Source organism: Neophocaena asiaeorientalis, unplaced genomic scaffold (genome assembly GCF_003031525.2).
Source record: "Neophocaena asiaeorientalis asiaeorientalis breed wild unplaced genomic scaffold, Neophocaena_asiaeorientalis_V1.1 scaffold123, whole genome shotgun sequence".
In the NCBI taxonomy this organism is placed as follows: Eukaryota; Metazoa; Chordata; class Mammalia; order Artiodactyla; family Phocoenidae; genus Neophocaena; species Neophocaena asiaeorientalis.
This window is the reverse complement of record NW_020173666.1, coordinates 13772059-13796630: the sequence shown is the minus strand read 5'-3', so window position 1 is coordinate 13796630 and position 24572 is coordinate 13772059. Positions and strand designations below refer to the sequence as shown.

General features: G+C 45.1%; 1 pseudogene; it reads left to right on the top strand.

The window, feature by feature from the left end:
• The first annotated feature begins 14611 nt into the window (after window positions 1–14611).
• LOC112401590 (cytochrome c oxidase subunit NDUFA4 pseudogene) lies at window positions 14612–14859 on the top strand (annotated as a pseudogene).
• The last annotated feature ends 9713 nt before the right edge of the window (window positions 14860–24572 follow it).

Here is a 24572-nt window from a genome sequence, read left to right as displayed (position 1 = left end):
TTCTAGAGTAGAGTGTCACCTTGACTGTTTATGTCTTTTTATTGGCTCAGAGTAGGCTGAACGGCAGGAAAACAGATCATTGCTAAGACTGCACTTCTTAGGTCGAAATAACAGGGCATTTCTGAAGGGCGGTGGTGCCGACTGGCTGCACTCACGTGGACCTGGCTGTTTGTGAGACCCCGCTTCAAGCCACATCAAAGGTCCAGGTCTGGTCTGATAAGTTTCTGGAGAGAGACGCTGCCACCAAGGTGTAAGGTGACCACGTGGTCTTTCTCACAGTGCTGTCCACCAACCCACCTGAGGAAGCGTTAGGTGCCAGACTTCCAAAGCGAGCCACTCAGGAAATAACGTGCACCCACTTGGTCTGTCCCTCCCGGTGTCCCTGGGAGGCAGAGATGCTCCAGCCACTGTCCCTGCAGTGCTTACAAGCGAAGCTGGACACGAGACAGACATTCATTTATTTTAATTACTTAATTCTTAAACCAGAGGTAGGCACCCGTCCTAGAAAAGGCCTGAACGGCCTTGCCACTGCCAAGTCTTTTTCTCTTTCCTGTGTCTCTTCTCGATCCACATCTGCTCCAAACTGGACAGTGCAGCCCTCACCAACGAGCCCCACGGTCCCAGGATAGAGTGAGTCCCGGGAAACGCCCCTGTCAGAGGCCGGCGTCCTCTCGCTAAACTGGGGGGCTTTGGGTGACTTTGGGTAAGCCAGGGGAGAGTCCTCTGTCCTGCCAGATATGGCCACACTGAAGGCACGTCTGGATCTTGTACTCTGCCCAGCCTGAGAGCAGCAAAAGCAGCTAAGCACAGTGAAAACACTTGTCCAGGAGGCTCCTGGTGCCAGGCATGTTGTCGTGCAGTGAGAAGGGAGCAGGGCTAGGCTCCGGTGTGCTCGAAGCTCCCAGCTGAGCACCGGTGATGCAGTATGTCAGTATGTGAAACAGAATACAAGGTGGAATGTGTTGAAACCTCACAAGAGAAGCACAGAATGCTACGCAAGCACAAAGCAGAGAGAGATGCAGTCCAGCTGGGAAGTACGTGCCAGGAAAGGCTTTTGGAGGAGGCAGTGTTGGAGCCGGGCCGTGAAGATCTGGTTGTGTTTTGACACACAGAGATGAGGTGGAAGCCAAGGGAACAGAGTCACCAACGAGATACAGGATTACGCATGGGGCAGGATTGCAGTACGAAACTAGATCACAGAAAAACTGGACCGTGAGTCTTAATAGCAATGGGCATGTTGATAGCTCTATACGGTTTCTAAAGCATTTTATTATTAAGTATTCTATTTGATTTATACAAAATATGAACTTAAGATTCTTATCAGGTTTTATTTTCATGAAGCTTCAACTGAGGGAATAAATGCGAATGTATTTTAAACACTGTAAAATGTGACATGAAGTAAGATGTGAGTACTTACTACTAATGATTAGAACATATTAGAGAGTACAGTATAACTAAGTCAAATGTACAGCTTTGATTAATTAATGCCAGCTCCCTTCTAACCTAGCTTGATAAATAATAATGTAAGACGGGCTTCCCTGGTGGCGCAGTGGTTGAGTATCTGCCTGCCAATGCAGGGGACACGGGTTCGAACCCTGGTCTGGGAGGATCCCCCATGCCGCGGAGCAACTAGGCCCATGAGCCACAACTACTGAGCCTGCGCGTCTGGAGCCTGTGCTCCGCAACAAGAGAGGCCGCGATAGTGAGAGGCCCGCGCACCGCGATGAAGAGTGGCCCCTGCTTGCCACAACTAGAGAAAGCCCTCGCACAGAAACGAAGACCCAACACAGCCATAAATAAATAAAGCAAACTGTCAACAAGTAAAAATAAAATAAAAACACTGTTATAAATAATAATAATAATAATAATGTAAGAGCACTGACAACACCTGGTTCTGACGCTGCATCTCCACTGCTTTCTGTGATTAGTTTTTAGAAAGACAGGGTTACAAGGGGACATTCACATGGTTGCCCAGATATAGGACGACTGTGAAGAATGGACTAGAAAGCCTCTGAGCCTTCCTACCCAAGGCCACACATCATGGAGCAGAGACGAGCATTCCCTGCTGTGCATGCTCTGAACCCCTCCCCCATGGAATCGGTGTAAACCCGTCACTTTGCTGTACAGCAGAGATCGGAACAACACTGTAAATCAACTGTACTTCAATTAAAAAAAAAAAAGTGGTGGTTTTAAGTCACTAAGTTTTGGTGTAACTTCTTCTACAGCAATAGGAAGTGGAATTTCAACTTCATCTGCAATGGTTCCTTTCTTTTTAGAAAAAAATCAAAAGTAACTATGACAAAATGCTAACATTTGTTCATCTTGGGTGATGAGTGTGTGGATATCTGTTATGTTTTTCTTTGAAAAATTTTATATTTTTTAATTGAAACATTTACATGAAATACATTTGTGTTTCTAACATAAAACAGCATTGTTGAAATTTCCAGTAAATCTCTAAGTGCTTGTGTTAAAAAGAAGAGACAGAGGGAGTTCCCTGGTGGCCTAGTGGTTAGGATTCCGGGCTTTCACTGCCGTGGCCCAGGTTCAATCCCTGGTCGGGGAACTAAGATCCTGCAAGCCATGCGGGCGTGGCCAAAAAAAAAAGAAAAAAGATAGAAAGCATTCCAAGAGACTTACATGGAAAGCTATTGTATTTTACTTTGTCCATTTAAGGATTCAACGATGGAGATGAGAATATCATAAAGTAGTCGATGAACATCACAAGCACATCACAGTAATCGCTCTGATAATGGGTCTACACGGTAGTAAATTCTGATACTGTTTTCCATTACAGGCACACCTCGTCTTATTGCACTTTGCAGATATTGTGTTTTTTTACAGAGTGAAGGTTTGCGGCCACCCTGCATCAAGCAAATCTATCGGCGCCCTTTTTCCAACAGCATAATTTTTTAAGTAAGGTACGTACATTTTAGGTTTTCTTAGACATAATGCTATCACACACTTAATAAACTACAATGTAGTGTAAACATAACTTTTATATGCACTGGGGAACCAAAGAAATTGTGTGACTCGCTTTATTGCAATATTTGCTTTATCGCAGTAGTCATATGTGTGTACTTACAAATGAGTTAAAAATTTTCATAATACTCTGGAATATGTTAGCATGCTACAGCAGCATTATTTACATGATTTTTTGAAACATTAATGGATTCTGACCTGACTGGGAAGGTTTAACAAGTAAACACAGGCATTCAGGGGTAGTTTATCAATGTACTCTGTCATGTTTTGAAGATTGTGTTGTTTACAGATGGAGTGTCACTGCAAAAGTAAAGAACAAAGGCAAAATGAAGTCATCATGATGAAAATCTCCTAAGAGCGTCCGCTTTCCATGTAGGCACTAGGTAATCACGGCAACAGTGGAGCTAATGAAATACGTGACAGTTAAGCTAAGTTACTTCAACATTTTACTAAATAGAGTATTTTCTGCAGAGTGTCTCCAGATTTGGGATCCAGGGTTCCTGGAAGTGAGCAGGAACCAGCAGACGGGGGAACGCCCAGCAGCGCCCATCTGTTTAAATGTGCTTGGCTTCAGCACACATTGGACAGGGCTGCACAAGTGAAATGGGAGACACATTGGGACGCACAAAATGAGCAGAACAGTGAAATGTGAACTGGTGACTCTGGCAGCAGGGTCACTAGGGAGTACGAATCACGCTCCTCCCTGGAGCACAGGTGGCACCCTGGGGATCCACGCAAGAGCAGGAGCGAGGGCCAGTGGGCAGCAGCCTGGGGTCTCCAGAGACCGTGGCGGGGTGGGAGGGGACCGCACCGGCCGAGGGGAGAGTGAAAGGTGAGAACAGGGAGGCCGTGAGATAAGATAACCCTTCGAAGAAACGCGCTTCTGAGGGAGAAATACGGGTCCTCAGCTGTGGGCAGACAACAGACATTGGGGAGGGGCTGTGTAGACCAGACACACTGGAGTGCGTTGCAAGGCGGGCAAAGATGCTCGTGGAGGGGACAGGGCGGGGCGCGGGGAGGTAGCACTGGCCTGAGAAGTGGGCAGGACCCAGCACAGGGGGAGACACACACCGTCTGTGGGAAGGGATGCTGTGACTTCCAGCATGATGTGTCGTCAGGAGGAAAGGCTGGGAGCGGGTACGGGTGCCTTTCTTGTTTTGGCAGCAGGGCACGGAAGAAGCCTCTCGTCCCAGGTCTTCGGTTGTCAGGAAGTGTAAAGGGAGGGCTTTGCTGAGAGTGAGGGGCAAGGGGCAGTTCGTGGAGAACGAGAGTGAGAGAGGATGAGGACCCGGCAGGAAGGCCATGCGGCCGGGGGGACGGAGCCTCGAGCCGCGGGGTGAGGGTCCCGCACGGCGCTCCGCAGCCCTGGCTGCAGAACGGGACCCGGAATCTAAGCGGGACGGGGCTGGAGAGGAGTTAGGGTCCATAGCGGGGGGCGCAGGGGCCTGCGGAGGCTTGGGGCGGGGCCTGCGCACCTCGCTCACCTGGCGGCCCAGTGCCTACGACCCACCTGGCACACACCTGCCACTCCGTAGCCACCGCCTCTCGAAGGCAGGGCTGGGCATCCCCGGTGATGGCCGTGGCTTTCCGGGGGACTGGTGGGCGGAGGACCGGGGCAGCGGAGCCTCCGTGCGGCAGAGGAAGGTTCGATGCCATCCGAACATCAGGCAGGGACGTGAGATTGACGCCAGATCGAGGCACCTGAACGGTTTCATAGACAAGAGTCTTGCTTGCTCTCTGAATAGAAAGTGCTGTGACCAAGATGATGTTTTCCTAAGACCCATTTAGAGCTGCGCAAGCTGGACCGGAAGGGGAAACACGGCTGTGAAAGAAACACCGCTAAGGAGCAAGGAACTGAGTTTCTGCGAAGAACCAGACTTCACGGAAACTTGACTTGAAGACGGCCCTGTGCGAGGCGAGCCAGTCATCATCACAATTGAAAAGTCAGTAGCGAAAGCGAACCTCCTTCTGGATCAGGGGCTCCTCGCAGTGGGACCCCGGCACCCCCAGCATCAGCAGCAACGGGGGGACCTGGAAATGAGCATTCTCAGGCCCGACCCCAGACCTGTTGATTCAGAAGCACTGGGGTGGGGTCCAGCAAGCCGTTTTCACAAGGCCTCCTGGTGACTCGACACTTTGAGAGCCACTGCTCTGGAGGCAGACGGCAGGGACAGGACACTGGTTTGGGGTGAGCTTGGCCTCAGGACAAAGCCAACTCTCACACCGTCCTGTCTTGGGCACATCACACAGGTGTTCCCAGCCTCAGAGATTCCGTCCTTTGGAAAATGGGAAAATAACACTTCCCTCATAGGCTCTTTTGATGCTGATGATAATATATTCAAAGCGCCTGGAACATACCTAACTACTATGTTTTTATGATCGAAAATAAATTCGGTAATCAAAATGGCCCCCAAGAGTACATAATCTCAGACAGACACATAAATTAATGGTTCATGAATCAAGTAAATGTATCTTGTCACTTAGTAAAAAAAAAAAAAATCACTAATAGAAAACAATATGAACTGGAGAAGGCAAAATATAACGTGGTCACTAAGACATTTAAACAGACGCTAGCTATTAAAAGGGAGGTCCGATGAAATCTTAGTTCCTCTGCATGGAGCAATCGCCTTTTTGACGATTCGGGTCAAGGGAGGCAATTATAGGCTTCACGAATGCACGTCACCCGCTTCGCTTTCTGCTCCTGCGCTGAGCGAAGGAAAGTCCTTCTGTCATCTTATGACAGCTTCCAGGCTGAGTGAGTTTGATGCCAGAGGCTTTTATTCTCCCCCAAGCCGTCTTCTCTGAACAGGCCTCCTCTTTTCTGAGAGTCTTTTCATTCACATAAGCAATGAGTAAACAAGTAGTAAAGCAACTTTGGGTTAAGAGATCATCAATAAAGTTCTTTCACTAACTAGAAGCTTTCCCAGCCTTTCTCTCTCGTGGGCCTTGCTGAGAAGGAATCTGGTGCCTCTTCCTTTGCTGAAAACCCACTGTCATTTGCATGCTTTCATTTCCAGGTTTGACTTGCTGAACAAAATAACTATAGTTCCTTTGAACGCTCTGCATGCATTCTCCTCGTCAGTTTTTAATGTAGCACGACCATAAGTTAATTCAGCTCTATCGCTACTTTAGCACCATCTTTGGCAAAAGAATATCTCGATTAGTTAAGAGAAAAGTGTAAGTGGCCATAACAGCAAGCTCTCTCCTTCAAGATCTCTGTGTAGCAGTCCCTACTTTCAATCGTCCATTTGCCATGCAGAGGTTTTTAAGTATATGACTGAAATCACGTAATATGCACACATTGTTATCTCAGCCTCTTGTTTTAACTTATAAGTGCATCATAAACGTTTCTACACTATTATCTGTCAATTCAGTTTTATCATCCCTGTCATATTGTATCAAATGGGTACATTCTGCTTATTTAACCATATTACACATCTGCGTTGTTCACAGCTCTTTATTATTATACATCTTGTGAATCATTCTTTCTACCTGTGGAGTGCTCGGGATGACCCACTGTCCTGGTCTGCCGGGGTTTCTCCCAGGTTTAGCACTGAAAGTCCTCAGGTACAGGGAACCCCCTCAATGCCAGGCAAGCTGGGACAGCTGGTCACCCTAAGACACCAGCAAGCAGAAAAGGAAAGTGGTGGCACGGTACCATAAGGCGGAAACTCCGCAGATAAAGGGGGGATGCAAGGCAGCCCCCTTGCAAGGGCACAGGGAGGGGGTGGGCATTGGGAGTCTGACATAAGGGTGAACCAAAAGTGGGGGCATGCAGATGTGTGGAAACAGGGAGGCAGAAAGCCACTGGGCGTGGCCCTGCTAAGGTTTCAGGACAGAGTCTGTGCAAGAGCTAACGATCTGTTGGTCCCATGTCGCACTCTCCCTGCCCCCTCGGGTCTTCTAGGTGCAACCTGCCTCCTGAGCTGGCCCATGGGAGCTCTGATCACCTGAGCATCAGCCCCTCCCAGCTGCTGGCCTCCTGCGCCTCTGGGCTCCAGCTGAAAGCGTGAGGGAGTTAATGCCTGGGAGGGAACATGACCCCGAGGAGGCAGAACCCAGGGTATGTTCTTCCTCCCTTTTCCCTCCCCAGCTCTGTCCTCCACCCTCTACTCAGCTTCTCGGGGGTCAGTTGCACAGGGGCTTAGAGGATGCAGCGGTGAGGGGTCCACTCCCTTCTCCCCGACCTCACCTCCCTGCCCCCGCTTCTGCGCCCTGGCTGCCCTGAGACGTAAACTAGCACATACGCCCTGTCTCAGGCTCTGCTGTGTGGGGAACTCAGATGAAGACAGTTCCCCCCTGGAGAACCAAAGGACAGTGGGAAAAGGGCAAAGTAAAAAAGAAAGAGATGACGCATCAAAGCGTCTCGTTTCAGGATGACTTGTAGAGTTATCTAGTCATGACTTCCAGAACCTAGTCCCCCAGAAGGTTCTGAACAGTATCTGGCCCCTCGTCTTCCTAACTAGGAAGATTATATGATCACTGAAGGCAAAAGTGATGCCTGAAATTCTCTATCTGAGATCACATAAAAGCATAATAAAAGCTATGGATTAACTAGAAGGCAATACTGGGAATGACATTTTATAGGAGACTTTTGAGATGGAAACTGAGAGACATCTTCCATGTGACATGCTCAGGCAAGGCCTCCATCCATGCCTCAGTCAGGGGTCTGCATCCGAGGACACAGCATCCCCAGGTGAAATCATCATGTCTACCGACCTTCAGCAGTGCTGCCTCTGATTCCCACAGGCAGACAGCTCTGGGGAAGTCTCAGGTCAGCTGTCACAAGAGGATAAAGAAATCTGCAGGCTCAGTACACATCAGATGCATTCAGTCTCTAAAGTGCAAATCTACGCATATGTTGACTTTCAGAGATGTTTGGTTGTGTACTGAAATTTAACACAAAGAAGCCTCAGGAAAAGACGCTCCCAACACCTTCCCAAGAAAATATCTTCTATACAATCATAAGGGATGCTGACACTCCAACTTCTGAGTTTGAAAACATTTTTGTTAAGTTGGTTGTTTTGATTAAAATATAGAATTTTGGATCTGGAAGGGATCCTGGGGAATACTGATCCTGTATCATTTCAAACATTATTTTAGAAGCAGAACTCTATTTCCCCTCTTAAAAACAAAACAGAAAAAAAAAACAGAAAAAAAATTTAAAAAAACAGAATCTTAACACCAAAATAAAACTGATAAAAGTAAGATTACTCTCCTGAAGGGGGCAGGCGTTGCACTGCCTAGGGTCACCAAAACAGTCTGAAATCCACTAACCTAGATCCTAACTACATTTCTAGGTTATAGGCCAATTCATTGAATAGGCCAGGGCCTGGGGTGATTTCTAAGGCATCTTACAAGACCCGTTAAGTGTCTTGGGTAGAAAAATCCATTTCCTTCTTTTTACCCCTTTGTCTCTTCTGAACCTCAAGGGCAGAAGGTTGAGTTAATTATAATGTATTATATAACCATTGGTTATAAAACACCCGTATCTTATTTTATTTATTCTATTTTGTCCCTATTCCTATTCCCATCCCATCCCCACAAATGAACCATCCTGATGTGTCAAGGTATATCTTTTGTTTGCATTCTTGCAGAATCTACATATTTTTAATTTCATGTAAAAGGCACAACTTTCCTGATGCTTGTTCAGCTTCTTTGTGTTAGATTTCAGTATACAACGAAACACCTTTGAAAGTCAACGTATGCGTAGGTTTGTCTCCAACTCCTTGCTGCCCAAATAACGCTCCTGATAGATTTGAGATGTTCCTTTGGGACTCATGCATGGGAGTGGAATTGCTGTGTCACAGTATATGTTTGTAGACACCTAATTTGTATCAGTAGTTTCAGACTGTTCTTGAAAACAGCTCCACCTGCCCTCCAGCAGTAGACTTGAAATCTACCAACAGTTGGCACCACGGGGCTTTTTGGTTTCTAACCAGCCTAACAAGGGTAAAGTGCTATCTTGTTTGTATCTGCATTTCTCTGATGATGAATGAATCTGCATGGGCTTCCTATGCTGAATGGCCTTTTGGGTTTCCTTTCATGAAAACTGTCTATATCCTTTGTCAATTTTGCTACAAGGCTTGCTATCTTTTCCTTGGTGATTTCTGGAAGTCCCTTTCATATTCTAGGGCTATCAATTAATCTCTTGTTGGTTCAGACATCAAAAATATCTCTTCCAATTCTCTCATCCTGTAACGCCTGACTTGGGGCAAATTACTTAATCTCTCTGCACCTTCCGTTCCTTCTCTACAAAGCACGGATAACAGCCCACGCCTCACAGCGTGTGTGAGGATTAAATGAGTTCATTATGTTTTAAATAGTTTAAATAGTTACATAAATCATTATGTTTTAATGTCATCCGGTAATTAAAGAGACAATCAGGTTTCTAAGCAGGAAAGGTGTGTCAATAACTATCAGGTTACATGTAGTATATTATAGTATGGCTTTCTGTCCCTATTGGGTATTAAGCTACTTTCATGGATTACATTGTAGTGTCTATTCAGTGTCAAGAGAACTGGGTTGCTTAATGCATAGAACAACTAAGCCCAGATTTATCTCAACCCCAAACTGAATCTCAATATTTATAATTCCTGCCCCACCATCACTGCCCTGTGTTCATTTCATAGATTTCAGGGGCAGAGGGGAGTCTTTCGGTCTTTTCTCTAAGGCCAGATTCTCATGACAGGCCAAGTAAACTGTGACATGATATGGCCATTGCAAACTGCCCCAAAATGTGAAGCAAATTTGTGTAATTGACCCAACTCGAACATAGGCGTGAGCCACATCGGTGGTTTTCTAACCACAGCATCTTGAGAGAAACTTTTGCTGTCCAGATTTACTGAAGGACTTCTTGTGCTTGTGAATAAAACACGCAATGGAGGGAGCTTCATGTTAGAATGAAGTTTTAGTTCTTTTCACAATCTCTCAATCAAACTGGGGCTGGAGAGGAGGCAGTGGGCAGAGCTGTCAGTCTGCCTCTGAGCGACCGTGGACCGTAACCCCGCCCAGATCCATAGGGGCCCGAGGGGGGTGAAGAAATGGAAGCTCGGGACTTCTTGCCAAAGCTTGTAGCTGTGAGAATCTATTCTGGGTCTTTTCTTAGTCTTTATTACTGGGCTACAGATGTACCAGCTCTAGGGAGGTGATCCCTGCCATGTCCCTTGGGGCTGGAATCTCAGTGTTCTGCCCAACAAAAGCTTCTAGGGATTTGCCCCTAATTTCCAGACCCAAGCTGCCTCTCTGAGTGGACTTGCACAATATCTGTAACCAACAAGTGCGATATCACCAGTCACATAGCACTTAGGCTGGGCAGACAACTGGATACGCACTTTGCATGCATTATGTACGTAAGCCTCCCATCAGCTCCACCCAGCAGCGATTATTCCCCTTTGGTAAGAATCTGAGCTCGGAACAGTCTCAAACTAAGAAATCTGCCCATGTTCACACAACCAGTAATCCTATGTTCTTAGCCACTTACTTGCCGTACAGATAGGCACAAAGAACGAGTTCTGATCTACAAGTTGATCATTTCTTCACAGTATTTTGCAACAATCAAGGGTCATTATCTAAATAGTGGATAAAGACATAGGTAGTTTTATTTTGTTTTGTAATGCACTTGGTTTGATTTAAAAATCAAAATTCTTCTGGAAGTGCCCTATAGACATACATACTGGATAGGGGAGCGTAGCCATCTGACAGGGATGCTGGCTGGCGGTCAAATGGAGGCCTTAGGTAAATGTGTTATTACCATTATTACCAAGTAGCTGAGACACAGAAAGAGCAAGATTCTCTGTGGGAAAGGTTCTTGGAACAATTTCCTTTACACTACAGAAACTCTGAAATTTATCTCTTTATTTGATTTTTTTAAAGTCGATGCCAAATTAATTTTAATTACTTTCCATTTAACTTTCTCCTCTGCCCTGGATATTTAATACTGTCAATTGTCCACGTGACTTCCCTATGAGGGTTTGCTTTGAAACCCTCATCTGAGGGCAATGAAAGGGCACTCATTTCTCAATAAATGTCTCCAAAGCATTGCTCTTAAAGAATTATCCATATTAACAGCCCACACTGTCTTCTCCACGGTCCTTGGATTCCCATAAATGTGCTACCATCAATCTTCAGAATAAGAGGTTCTGGTGCCTAGGCCCCTCTGTTTATGTCTGAGAGGCATCAGCTTACAGCATCCCTCCCTGGGGGCAAGAGACACACATGTCGTCTTTCATCTTGTGCTGTTGGCGGCCGCACGATGCTTCCAGCTGGCAGAAGCCCGTGAAATCAGAGCCACCCTGTGCGTCCGAGGGGCATAAGCCACCTCTGGGAAAGGCATCTGAGACGTGACGCTATCGAGCAGAGAGGATGATGAGAGGGTGTTTGCTGTTCTCCAGCGGGAAGCCTTCATCACACACCTGGGAGTGGGTCCACCCGCTTCACATGAGCACCGTCCAGGCAATGGATGCTCTGTCATCTCTCAGGAGGGGCGCGGTACCCCCAGCCCCCTGAGGAGGTGGGCTCCAGAGACTTCACAACACCAACAGCAAAAGTTTTCAAAGCCCTCAGAAGTCACCAATACCAAACTGTCTCACAGGTCCCCCTGTCCTAAGAATCAAGACAATGTTCTTTCCTCTGGGCAGCAGGGCCTGCGGCGGCCCTAGCTCCGTCCAACTAGGATGGCCTCACTTGGGTCTCTCACACTGGACACCGCTGTGCTGAAGGCATTTCATAGAAAATCACCATTTTACCAAAGCTGCCCCCGTGTTATACAAGCAGTAATAAAATTAACTTTTCACTGCATAAAAAATAAAATTGCATTCCAGGCAATGATATACAAATTTGTCTGACATGTGAAACTCTCATGTCTGCATTATGAAGCCAAGAAAAATTAAACAATTATACTCCAACAACTGCTAAAATAGCTGACATCCACCCAAGAGGAAAATGTCTCCCGTCATTTGGGGGAGGAGAGCAAGACAGATGGTTTGCGGTTTCCTGCACAGGAACCAGAATCACCGGTCAGGAGGCACGTGTCTCACTTCTCACCTTATTTGAAGCCTCCAAATTTCCTCCCTGAACTATTTTCTAAGAAACAAGAAAACACAGTCTCCCGCACTTATTTGTAGATTTTATGACCAATCAATACAACACAAGTTAACAAGAAAACCCATAAAAGAAAAGTTATATACTCCCTAAACAGACACAGTCTTGTCAGAATTACTTTCAAATACTTAAATGTCTTAAAACTTAAGTTAAATGTTAAGTTTAATGTTAAATTGTTAATAATCAGATAACTGAGGCCAAAGCGGGTGAGTGTGGACAGGCTTGTGAAGCTCCGGTTTGTATCTCTTCATGAGTGTCTCAACTTTCTGGTCCCAGTGATGGCCCTTAAAATGCAAATCCAGAGCCTCACCTGTCACTTGCTCATCTCTCCTGCTCTGGCCTATAACCATCCAACAGGGAGGTCCCCTGTCTCAGAAGACTGGGTTTCACAGCAGAATAATCACCTTCGTTTCTGAAGTCCAAGCTTGTCCCCATCCTGCCTCCCTCGGGTGGTTTCCACTGTGTAGGTGGCCCAGGGCGTGTCCCCTCCTCAGATTCCCCATGAAACTCTAGGGTCGACAGCAGATGTTACAGAGGGCGGGGACCGGCAGCTGCTCTAGAATGTGGCCACACCCGTGCCATCACCCTCTCCTGTGTCCACACGGTTCACAGCACGCCCGCCAGGAAGTAAGGTGTCCTGGGGAAGAATCCATCCTGATTTCCGGAACTGAACACCTCCAGCTTTTAAGTTAGCTTCATCCCAAGCCACTTTCCCACTCTTGCATGGATATGGCAACCCCAAGTTCAGGGTCAGGAATTAAATACCTGAAAATGAACTTGGCTGCAGAATGATAGAGGTAGAGGAACCTCGGAAATCCGTTGACGGTTGACTACTCCACTCAGATAAGGAAACAGTGGTCCAGGGATGTTACCTGTCACCCCCAGTCACTCACAGCGACCTGTGCCAGGGTTCCCACATCTCGGATCAGCACCCTTTCCACTACAACGTCTGCTTCACTGATTAATCGGAGACTAGGATCCAAGCTTTTGGAAAATATTCAACGATAATCACCACACTCATTTTCTGGCTTTCATTTTTAATTTCCCTGAACACAGTTTTTAAAGTTAAATTCTAAATCAGTCACACACTTTGAGGGACGTGCTTGGCGGGGCCCGTACTAGCCATACAATTTAAACACAGGATTTTTTTCTTTTTAATCACATTTATTTATTCACCTTTGTATGCGCCCCTATACTGCATCCCTCATGGTTTTCCTCTAGTGTTACACAAGCACCAGCCCCGAAGTTATTTTGCTTTATTACAAGCACAGAAAAGTTAGAGCACAGCAATCCTTAAAAAGCCATGTTACTGATCTCTCACCCACATAAAAAGGCATTAAGTATCATTGGCCATGCTTGTGTCATTGCCATTCTAGAAAGCTACACCAAGAACCTTAAGGAACTTTGCTATTTCCTCACAGAATAGAAATAAACTTCCTTTCTTGGTTATAGTTTAAGAAAAAAAATGAGGAAAAATTGGAGAGGTTTTATTTTGTTTTGAAATGTAGGCAGTGTCTCCCCACCCCGCCCCCAATGGCCTTGGAGGGCTCAGTACTGCACCCTTGAACTGCTGCCCGCCAGGCGCCCATGTGCCCCTCGCTGACCTGTGCCCTGCACCTGTGCCCTGCTGCTCCCGGAGCCCAGCTCGGCTGATGACACAGACGCGGCCAAAAGTACCAGGACAGCTGAGAAAGGCCTTTTCTGCACAATGGACGTCAGCACATAAAAATAATGGCCCCAAAGAGCCAGCCGTCCGGCTCCTTCCCTTTCACGTTCCAGGTCGCATCCCCCCATTAGGATCTGAGGACGACAGAGTCCCCATGTAGACAGGGGTCGGGTGGTGGCGGCTGTCCCCCTGCTCGAGAGGCCTGGAGCCACTTTCTACAGGGCCGTGCCCCCCCCACCCCGGTGATCTGTCAGAGCCCGTTGGTGCGAAGGGGAGGAAGAAAAGCCCTTGCTGGCTAAGTTATGAAGAAGCAGCACCGTACAAGGTTATCAATAAAACAGACGCCTGAGAATAAAACCTGTGAAATTTCTGTAACACCTTCATACTGAAAACTACAAAACACTGCGAGAGAGACTGAATTACGCCTAAGAAAATGCCGCAACACATCACGTTCAAATTACATCAAATACACCGTGTTCAAAAACTCAGAATTGTTCAAGTGGCCGTTTTCTCTAAATTAATATACAGAATTGATGCAAAAAGAAAGCAGCACTGTGGAGGGGGAAAGAGCTTGTTAGAGTCTCCGAAGGTCAATTTCAGGGTTGGCTGAGCCAGTTCTAAAAGGGGTCAAATATTTCACTCGATCCCTTTCCCGTTCACTCATTAATTTCATCATGGGATTTATTAAATGCCATGTGATTTCATCACAAAGATATACTGAACAGTCTCTGCCCCCAAGAAAGCTGCAGTCTAGGTCCTGGGTGACCCTGGATGTCCACTCCTCCGCGGCGCGGAGGCTATTTGGTCTCGGGCCTTGCAGGTTTGTTTTTCTCTCCATTTGGACTCAAGGCCTCTGTCGCAACCATGCTCTGCGTGATCTTCGGTCAGGCCAAGAAGCATTCTAGTTCGATCCCCCTCTTCGTATTTATTGGAGCAGGAGGTACTGGTGCAGCGCTGCACACCTGCGCCTGGCATTGTTCAATCCAGATGTCGGCTGGGACAGAAAGAAGAACCCAGAACCCTGGAACCCACTGGGTCCCAATGATCAGTACAAGTTCTACTCAGTGAATGTAGATTACAGCAAATGGAAGAAAGAAGGTCCAGACTTCTAGATATCATGTTTCACTATAAAGCTGCTTAAAAAGAAGGTCTCCCAGAAGACACCTGCACAGTTTTCCACTTAACCAAGAAACGTTTCCCCTCTAAATGCATGAAATCATGCTGGTGTATTTGTGTTGGGGTTTACACTGAAAAAAAAAAAGAAAAGAAAGAAAGCTGCAGTCTGATGAGGAAGGTAATACCCTCAGCACACAGAGAGGGTGGCTGGGCAGAGGAAGGAAAGCAGACCCCTAGAGTCGGGACAGGGAAGGTATTTCTGGAATAGGTAACTCTTAGCTGCATCTTTAGGGGGAAAAAAATGGAACATCCTCAAGAAGAAAGAGGAAAGGTATTTGGAGAAGAGGAAACAGCATGCTCACTGCCCAGGGAGGACAGTCAGGCATGCCCTGGAGGGGCTGCAGCAGGGGTGCCTGCAGAGAGGGGCCCGTAGGCGCCTCAGGCAAGGTCATGGTGACCTTGTGCGCAGACCAAGGGGAGGACTATCTCGAAGGAACCAGCTTCCCTACCATTTCATCAGGTGCCTGCAGCCTCCAGGAAACACACCAAAATGTGTATTTGTCAGGGTAGGCTCACAGTAAGAGCTGTAACAACCCCCCCCACCCCAAATCTCAGCGGTTTAACACAAGAAAGTTTATTCTTCATTAATTTCACATTCCCATGCAGAGGAGGTGGAGGGGAGGAAGATGGGGGTGCCCTCCCTGCAGGCTTCAAGCCCCGATCTTCCAGCTAAGGGCTTTGCTGTCTTTGGGGTCTTCAGGACTCTCTGCCGGCAGATGAGGGGAGGAAGCAAGCAGGGGGACTGTGAGGAGAAACGTTATTCTGGCTCCAGGTGTGTTGCTTCTCCCCACATCACTGACCAGAACACATCACAGGACCGCCCCCCATCAGCTGCAAGGGACATTGGGAAATACAACCTAGCTGTGTGTCCCAGAGGAAAAGTACAGGTGCATGTGTCTTTTTGAATTATGGTTTTCTCTGGGTATATGCCCAGTAGTGGGATTGCTGGATCATATGGTAATTCTATTTTTAGTTTTTTAAGGAACCTCCATACTGTTCTCCATAGTGGCTGTATCAATTTACATTCCCATCAACAGGGCAGGAGGGTTCCCTTTTCTCCACACCCTCTCCAGCATTTGTTGTTTGTAGATTTTCTGATGATGCCCATCCTAACTGGTGTGAGGTGGTACCTCATTGTAGTTGTGATTTGCATTTCTTTAATAATTAGTGATGTTGAACAGCTTTTCATGTGCCTCTTGGCCGTCTGTGTATCTTCTTTGGAGAAATGTCTGTTTAGATCTTCTGCCCATTTTTGGATTGGGTTTTTTTTTTAACAGTGAACTGCATGAACTGTTTATATATTTTGGAGATTAATCCTTTGTCTGTTGATTCGTTTGCAAATATTTTCTCCCATTCTGAGGGTTGCCTTTTCATCTTAAAGAAAGATGTGGGACTCCTGTCTTGGGTAAAGGAACGAGGCTTCCATCCCAAGGTCTGCAGGGTGTGTTTGGGGGAGGTGGTACTTGCTTCACCCACACATAGGCTGTTCCACTTGTGATGCTCTTGTCACACTCCTCAGGTGTAGTCTAGGGACCGCCTGCAGGGGCTTTACACGCTTGTGAACAACAAAGATTCCTGAACCCCACCCTGATCTTTTGATTCCACGTCTGTGTGGGTGGGTCAAAGGAATACACATCAACCACTGCTCCAGAGGGCAGTCGATAAACGGCTACAAATAAATGATGCTGACGATGAGAGAATGTGGGAATAGAACATCCTTTTCCTCATATATTCCTCTTGGACTCCTCCTTCTCCTCTGGGGCTGAGGTCAAGGTCAGTGCACATTCTTCTTTGATTCACCCCCAGTCAATCATAAGAAGGCATCCCTTCACCACACCTGTTACCACTCTCAGTACATTACTGTCTCGGGGCAAGTCTCTCTGCCAGAACTCAACAGACAATTTTATCTACCTTTGTATTACCAGCCTACCCCAGTGCCTAGCATATAACAAATGCTAATGAAATTTTAATTGATCTGTAGCTGATAATCTAATAAATCAGTTGCCAGAAAGAAGCAGGTGATGCTTTTTCATAGTCTCATTCCTTTTGGCTCTGGGGTTCATACACACATCACTGCATGGATCTGCTTGGTCATCCTGCTGCCAACACCAAGTAGCAGACACCTAGTGGGGTGACTGCTCACTCATTAAGGTCTTGCTTTCACTCCATTAAAAAAAAATCTGTTAAACTATTAGTACACTTTTGTCATCAGCAGAAAGGACTAGTTCTTTTGAGGGACTCTTGTTGAAAAAATGAGATTCAGCATAAAACACAATTTTTGTTGAATTGTTGGTGTTTCAGAAAGTAAGGGGAAATCATACACCTCTAATAAAAACAAACAACAATGACAGATTCAGCAGTTGTAGATGCACCGGGAAGTCTGGAAGGAAGAAAATGATTCCATTTCATGGGTGTCCAAGCTCAGAGAGAAGCAAGTGCAAATCCTCTCTGCAGGCAGCCAGGTTTCCCACAGAGACACTCAACCAGCTGGGAACTCACAACCAACACGTAACAAACAAGTGCCAAACACATAACAGACGACAAATAAGAGATTCAAAACACCAAGGGCTTCAGGCAGTGTAATTACCAGATATAAAATATAGAGTAATCATATATAAAACCCTTAAAGAAACTGAAAAATGGAAACACAAGAATGAGTAAAAAATAAGAGACTACCAATAAATGACCAGGGATATCTGAAAGATAACAAATATAACTTTGATAAATGAAAAAGATAATTGCTGAAATAAAAACTTCAATGAATGGATTAAACAGCAGATTTGATACTGCTGAATAGAAACATTGTGGTCTGGAAGACAGGTCTGAGAAAATATCTTAACTATATATAGATATTGAAATGAGAAACATGAGAGAGAGGTTAAGACTCATGAAGGACAGAAAAAGAAGGTCCAACTTATGTCCAAGTAGAATCTCAGAAGGAAAGAATAGAGAGCAGAAAATGAAAAGATAATGGCTGAGAATTTTCCAGAACCTACCAAAGAACCAAAATTCACAGTGGAAAGGAAACGCAACTGGTTCATTCTACAGCTATTTATTGAGTGCCTACTATATGTCAGACACCCTTTAGAGGCAATGCAAACCAAGCTGGATAAATAAAAGAAATACCCACAAAAAAAAAAAAAAAAAAAAAAGAAGAAATACCCATCTAGACACAACCCAAGAGAAAAAGACAGCTAAACTGACGACAGATTTTTCAAAAGTAAAATGAGAACTACAGACAGAACTAACATCTTCAAAGGGTTAAGGAAAAATAATTGGCAACATAGAACTATTTACCTAGCACAACTATCTTTCAAGAATAATAGCGGGGACTTCCCTGGCAGTCCAGTGGTTAAGACTTCACCTTCCAATGAAGGGGAGGCAGGTTCAATCCCTGGTCAGGGAGCTAGGATTCCACATGCCTCGCGGCCAAAAAACCAAAACATAGAACAGAAGCAATATTGTAACAAATTCAATAAAGACTTAAAAAATGGTCCACATCAAAAGAAAATCTTAAAGAATAATGGTGAAATAAAGACATTTCCATATAAACAAAAACTGAGCACATTTACCACCTAGAGAGACACACTAAAGAAAAATGTTAAAGAGCTATATGAAAGGAAGGGGGGAAAAGAGATAGGGTATGGAATAATGAGTAGATAAAGTGTAAGTATAAACCCAAGCATACATGATTTACACAAAACCCATAAATTAACAATAAAGGAACAGACCTAGAATATTGGCTATTAATGCCTCTAATACAGGAGAAGTGACTGAAAGTGTTTAAGATCTTAAATTGTTTAGGAAGAGGTTGGAGTATTAAATTTAGGTTTTTTTAAGTAAACTTAGCAAAATTTCAGGAGTAACCACTAAAAGAATTGAAATAAAGAATCTAAATTCCATAACAAGGACCTACTATATAGCACAGGGAACTATATTCAATGTTTTGTAATAAACTATAATGGAAAAGAATCTGAAAATATATATATATAATGAATCACTTTGCTGTACACCTGAAACTAGCACAGCATTGTAAATCAACTATACTTCCAAAAAAAAAAAAAAAGGTAGAAAAGCTGGGGGAAAAAATCTAAATTCGAAACAAATAAAGGAAGGAGTAAATAGAATAAGAGAAACAAATTTAAAATCATTTTTTAAAGGAAGGGAAAAAACATAAAAAGAGCAAGACAAAAAAAAAAAATGGTATAATAAGCCCCAATATACCAATTACCACAAGAAATGGTGAATAGGCTAAGCATAGTAGTTAAATGCAAAATCAAGTTATATGCACTTTATAAGAAACCCATCTAAATTATTAGAACATAGGAAGTTTGAAAGTAAAGGATAACAAAAGGTATAGCAGGCAAATATTAACCAAAAGAAAGTTGGAGTAGCTAAATAATATTATACAAAGTAGACCTCGGGACAATATACATCATGGATTTTAGACAGAGTACCAACACTATAATAAAAGGTTCAATTCACTATGTAGATTTTTTAAAATTCTAAGTTTGTATGTACATGCATCCAATCTCATGTGTACAACTTTTAAAATCTGCTGGAAATATAGGGAGAAAATGACAAACCCCCCAACATAATGGTAAATTTCAATACTCTCTATGCTTGCTAGACCAAGCAGATGGAAAGTTAATTAAAATATAGAATACTGTAACAACACAACTGACAAGCTTCAAATATTGGACATCTATCTATAAAACCCTACACCCAATAGCTAAAGACTGCACACTCTTCTCAAGCATGTATGGAATGTTTATAAAAATTGACCTCCTAGAAGGCCAAAAAGAAAGTTCCAATAAAATTCGAAGAATCAGTATCAGGGACTTCCCTGGTGGTACAGTGGATAAGAATCCACCTGCCAATGTAGGCGACACGGGTTCGATCTCTGGTCCGGGAAGAGCCCACGTGCTGCGGAGCAACTAAGCCTATGCACAACAACTATTGAGCCTGCGCTCTAGAGCCCACAAGCCACAACTACTGAGCCCACGTGCTGCACCTACTGAAGCCTGCGTGCCACAACTACTGAAGCCCGTGCGCCTACAGCCTGTGCTCCGCAACGAGAAGCCACTGCAATGAGAGGCCCACACACCACAATGAAGAGTAGCCCCTGCTCTCCTCAACTACAGAAAGCCTGCGAGCAGCAACGAAGACCCAACACGGCCAAAAATAAAATTAAAAAAAGAGAGAGAGACTTAAAAAGTAAATGGTAAAAATAAAAAGGTCAATGGAATACTTAGAAAATAAAGCCAAATATTATATAAAAAAAAAAGAATCAGTATCATTCAGACCACTTTCTCTTACCACTCCAAGGTTAAATTAGAACAATTAAAAGATAAAAAAATCAATGTATGTTTAAAAATTTTAAACCAATATCTAAATAAACCATGGGTCAAAGAAGAAATAATGGAGATTAAAAATACCGAGAATGGGGCTTCCCTGGTGGCGTGGTGGTTGAGAGTCTGCCTGCCGACGCAGGGGACACGGGTTCGTGCCCCGGTCCGGGAAGATCCCACATGCCACGGAGCGGCTGGGCCATTGAGCCATGGCCGCTGAGCCTGCGCGTCCGGAGCCTGTGCTCCGCAACGGGAGAGGCCACAACAGTGAGAGGCCTGCGTACCGCAAAAGAAAAAAAAAAAAAAAAAATACTGAGAATGGAATAATAACTAAAACCTGCATTTCAAAACTTGCTGGGTGTAGTCAAAAAAAAGTACACAGAAGGAAATCTATAGCTTTAAACATTTATTCTAGAAAAGAAGAAAGGCAGGAAAGAATTGAGCTAAGCAGCTAACTTAAATTGGAAAAAATGCACACCCATAGTAAATCCAAAAAACCAGAACAAATAATAAACAGGAAGATAACAACAAGGTCCTACTGTATAGCACAGGGAACTATATTCAATATCCTGTGATAAACCATAATGGAAAAGAATATGAAAAAGAATGTATATATGTATAACTGAATCACTTTGCTGTACAGCAGAAATTAACACAACACTGTAAAACAACTATACTTCAATTAAATAAATTTTTTAAAAAATAATGCAAACTAAAAAAAAAGAGGACAAACTAATGAAATAGAAAATGAACAATACCATAGTTGGTCCTTTGAAGTAATAATAAAACAGATGTTCTCTTGGTGAGGTTGATTCAGCAAAAACCAGGGAAAGCACAAATAATATTAAAAATAAAAACAATATAAAAGTAAGATCTTTCTCAAGTGCTCAGAGCAAATCAGAGACTCAGCCCAGAACAAAACCTGGGCCTGGCTAAACTCCTTTCTCCAGTATTCATGGCAGTGTGTTTCCATGCTTAGCAAATAGTAGGGACCGGATGCTGATGACACTAATGTCTGGGGTTGGCCTCCTGTTGTGGGTTGGACATGCAGGAAGCAAAGCGGAAGGCATGAGAAGCAGTGGGACAGCCCCAGAGATCAAAGCAGCCTCCGCTTTCTTCAATGGGTCAGCCACTTCCCTCAAATGGACTTGCATTTTTTGTGTGTGGGAGAAAACTTATCTAGAAAGGGCAATTCGGTCTATTTTTAATGGTGCTCTGAGGCCTGGTTCCTAGTGAGAGAGGAGCTCTTTTATCCCCCCATCCATGGTACACAAGCAAGCATTTCAAAGTCTTAACATTAATTTCGGAGTCTCACTCCCTGGGCAATGAATTGAAATATCTGGGTGGTAAGGACTTGGACTTCTCTGCATCACATCATGCTTTCTTCTGCCCAATGTCTGATAACCACATAGGGCTGAGACTCAGACGTTAGAAAAGTCTGTGCTGAGGTCATTAAATGTAGGTGAAAAATCCACTGCATCACCTTGAGCAGGAGAAACCAGAGGGGGAGCTGGACTGAAAGGGCCCTGCACTTCGCATTGACTTCTGACTTAACTCCTTGGCGCTGTTTCTCTTTGTAAGATGAAAAAAGGGTGGATGAGGTTTAAGTGCCCATTCTGCAACACTCACACCGAGAGTACCGACTGCCTCTCAACTGCAGCGGATCGTGTTCCGGACCGTGAAATGACATAAAATGACACGCTGGCCAGAGGACCAGGATAGTAACTACGTAAACAGGAAGGTTCAACTAGATTTCTTGCAGGTTCTAAAGTGTGAGTGATCTGGTATCATGCTGTGTGGACCTGTTTCAAGGACTTAGAGCACTGCCTGGAGGAAAGGAGACGGATTCACAATCAAGACCCTCAGATCTGAACCCACCTTGGCTACATAAAAGGTCTGGGACGCTAGTGGGTCCCTTCGCATCTCCTGCCTCAGGTTCCTATTCTAAAAGCCGGGACAATGCTGTCTACCCAGCAATGGCGCAAGGATTAAATATAACAGCCGTATGTTGCCATTCTGGAATCTGGTTTCCCCTTCCGCGTTCTGAAGTCTCCCAAGTCACCCCCTTTCCGTGACTCATATGTTAGGTCTCAAGTCTCTGAAAACACACTGAGATGGGTCACGCTGACAGCATATGAAAGAACAAACACTAATTGGATCATATGCAAAACCAGAGACAGTAACATATTAGCTGTGCAGAACTCTGCGAGGGAAGGAGTTGTTCTAGATGCTGAACTTCCTGAACAGATGGAGGGTTTCCTCTCAAGAATCAAAACATTAAAACAACAAACCAGAAGAAGCAAACAATTTAGAACAACAACAAAAAAATCTCTCTCCAATATACTTCCAAAACTTGTCAGAGGCCTTAAGGGAGCATTCTGAACAGCATTTCACTTTTCCTTGAAGATCTTTATCATTGTTCTGAGCACACTGAGAACAGCCATCCAGTGATGACACTGATGGCATTGGTCGGACTGTAAAGGGTTTAATCCAACCCCTGATACTACAGATGAGAAAGGTAAGCCCAGAAGGGTTAAGCTATCCACCCAAGCCACACAGCTGGATGGAGACCGTGCCAGCACCAGGTCTCCGGAACTCCCACCTTCCACAGTGCCTGTTAGACCTTCATAAGACCAACTGTCCCTCCTTTGAAATAACCCTGGAATGCTTGAAACAACCCTGGAACCCCAGAATGCTTTTAAAGTACCTGTCTGGACACTAACTTAGAGATTTTTATGTCTCCCTTCTCTGATGTCTATGGATCATGCTTGCTCACGGAAACCCCACTGGAGTGTGTGTTCATTTGATTCTTCGTTTGAGATCTGTATGTCTTCAAAACTCAGGCGTCTACTCTCCGAGCAGTGTCTTCTGGTTTGCCTGGAAAGTAGCACTAAGCAGCCACCTAATGGATACAACTCAAAGGAAGTACCAGTGATAACACCCTCTCCCACCCAAGCCCACACCTTATCCATTTCAAGAGTGAAATCCCTAACAACAAGACCACCACAGTTTATAAAATAGTCCCGATCATGACCCACAAATTAGGTAGAAATTTAAGTACCCCAAACACACATACACATGGCCTTTCTGGGCTGCCATGGGGTTTGATCTCTAAAGCACTTAGCAGAGGACCACACACGGTGTGCTAACACACAGAACATGCATAACCTCAAAGACCTACAATCCCAGCTTCAGAGAGACTAGGTCACCACCAGACCAAAGAACACCATTAACAGGCAGAAGAGGCACTGCGAACTCTGAAGCCAGTGTTTCCCCCATTATTCAAGTAGGTGCTTAAAAATTCTTTATGACAGTAAATTAAAGACAAACATTTTTCTTTCCCAATTTGCCTGAGCACATTCAATCACTTGTTAGAAATTAAACTGATCCACGCTTATAGCAAAGTTCAATAAAACTACTCATCCCTTCCCTGCAAGCTCAGTGGAGGCAGTCCCTAAAGTCAGAACTCACCAAGATGAAGATGCAAACCGCCAGCCCAGCGCAGCGCAGAAACAGTTCTGCCGCCAAAGGTGAGGGCACCTAACCCCCAAGGCACTGAGAGCTCAAACGTAGCCAAAAAACCGTGGGGACTGTCCCCACCCGATCCCAGCAGCTACCCCCCCCCCAGTAAGTGGAGTGTCCACTATGTATGTCTTACAGCCTCTTCTGCTGCGTTCCTGTCACTTATTAGAAGGAAAAAAAAATTTATTTTTAATTCAAAACCTCATCTTTCCCAACTTCTCTCAAATGTTGCTCTTTGCCCCAAAGCAGTTTTGCCAAAATCATGCTCCCGGGAAAGCCTCGACCTTTGTACTTTTGCATTTCAGATAATCATTTGGGCAACTACAGACAGTTGGCGCTGCCTTCAAACGCTGGTTTCTCCTTTCCTTCGCCCCCCTGGGGACCACGAGCTGGCGCGGACGTGCTCAGCGTCGCTCGCCCCAGACACTGCGGTTCTCTACCCGCGTCCATCCGTCATTTCCAACTACTGCGCACACACATCTCACAGTCAACGAGCATCGTACAGGATGCTTCGATCCCTGAGGAGATGTGTGCGAAGCATCTTAGCACTTGGCTTCCAGGGCGGTTTTCGTTCACACCTAAACCGAAGCACCACTCCGTTGCCTCACTAGCAGAGAGAGATAAAGCAAAGGCACTGCCAGGGCAGTTACGACGCAGCACCACGCTTCCAAGCGCGGGATGAACCCGGTCGGTCCCCAGAGGTAACCGACAGCTCCCTGCCTCCGCGGACCTTCCCGGCGGCCGGCTTCACCGACTCCCGGCGTCCGCGGGGGCTC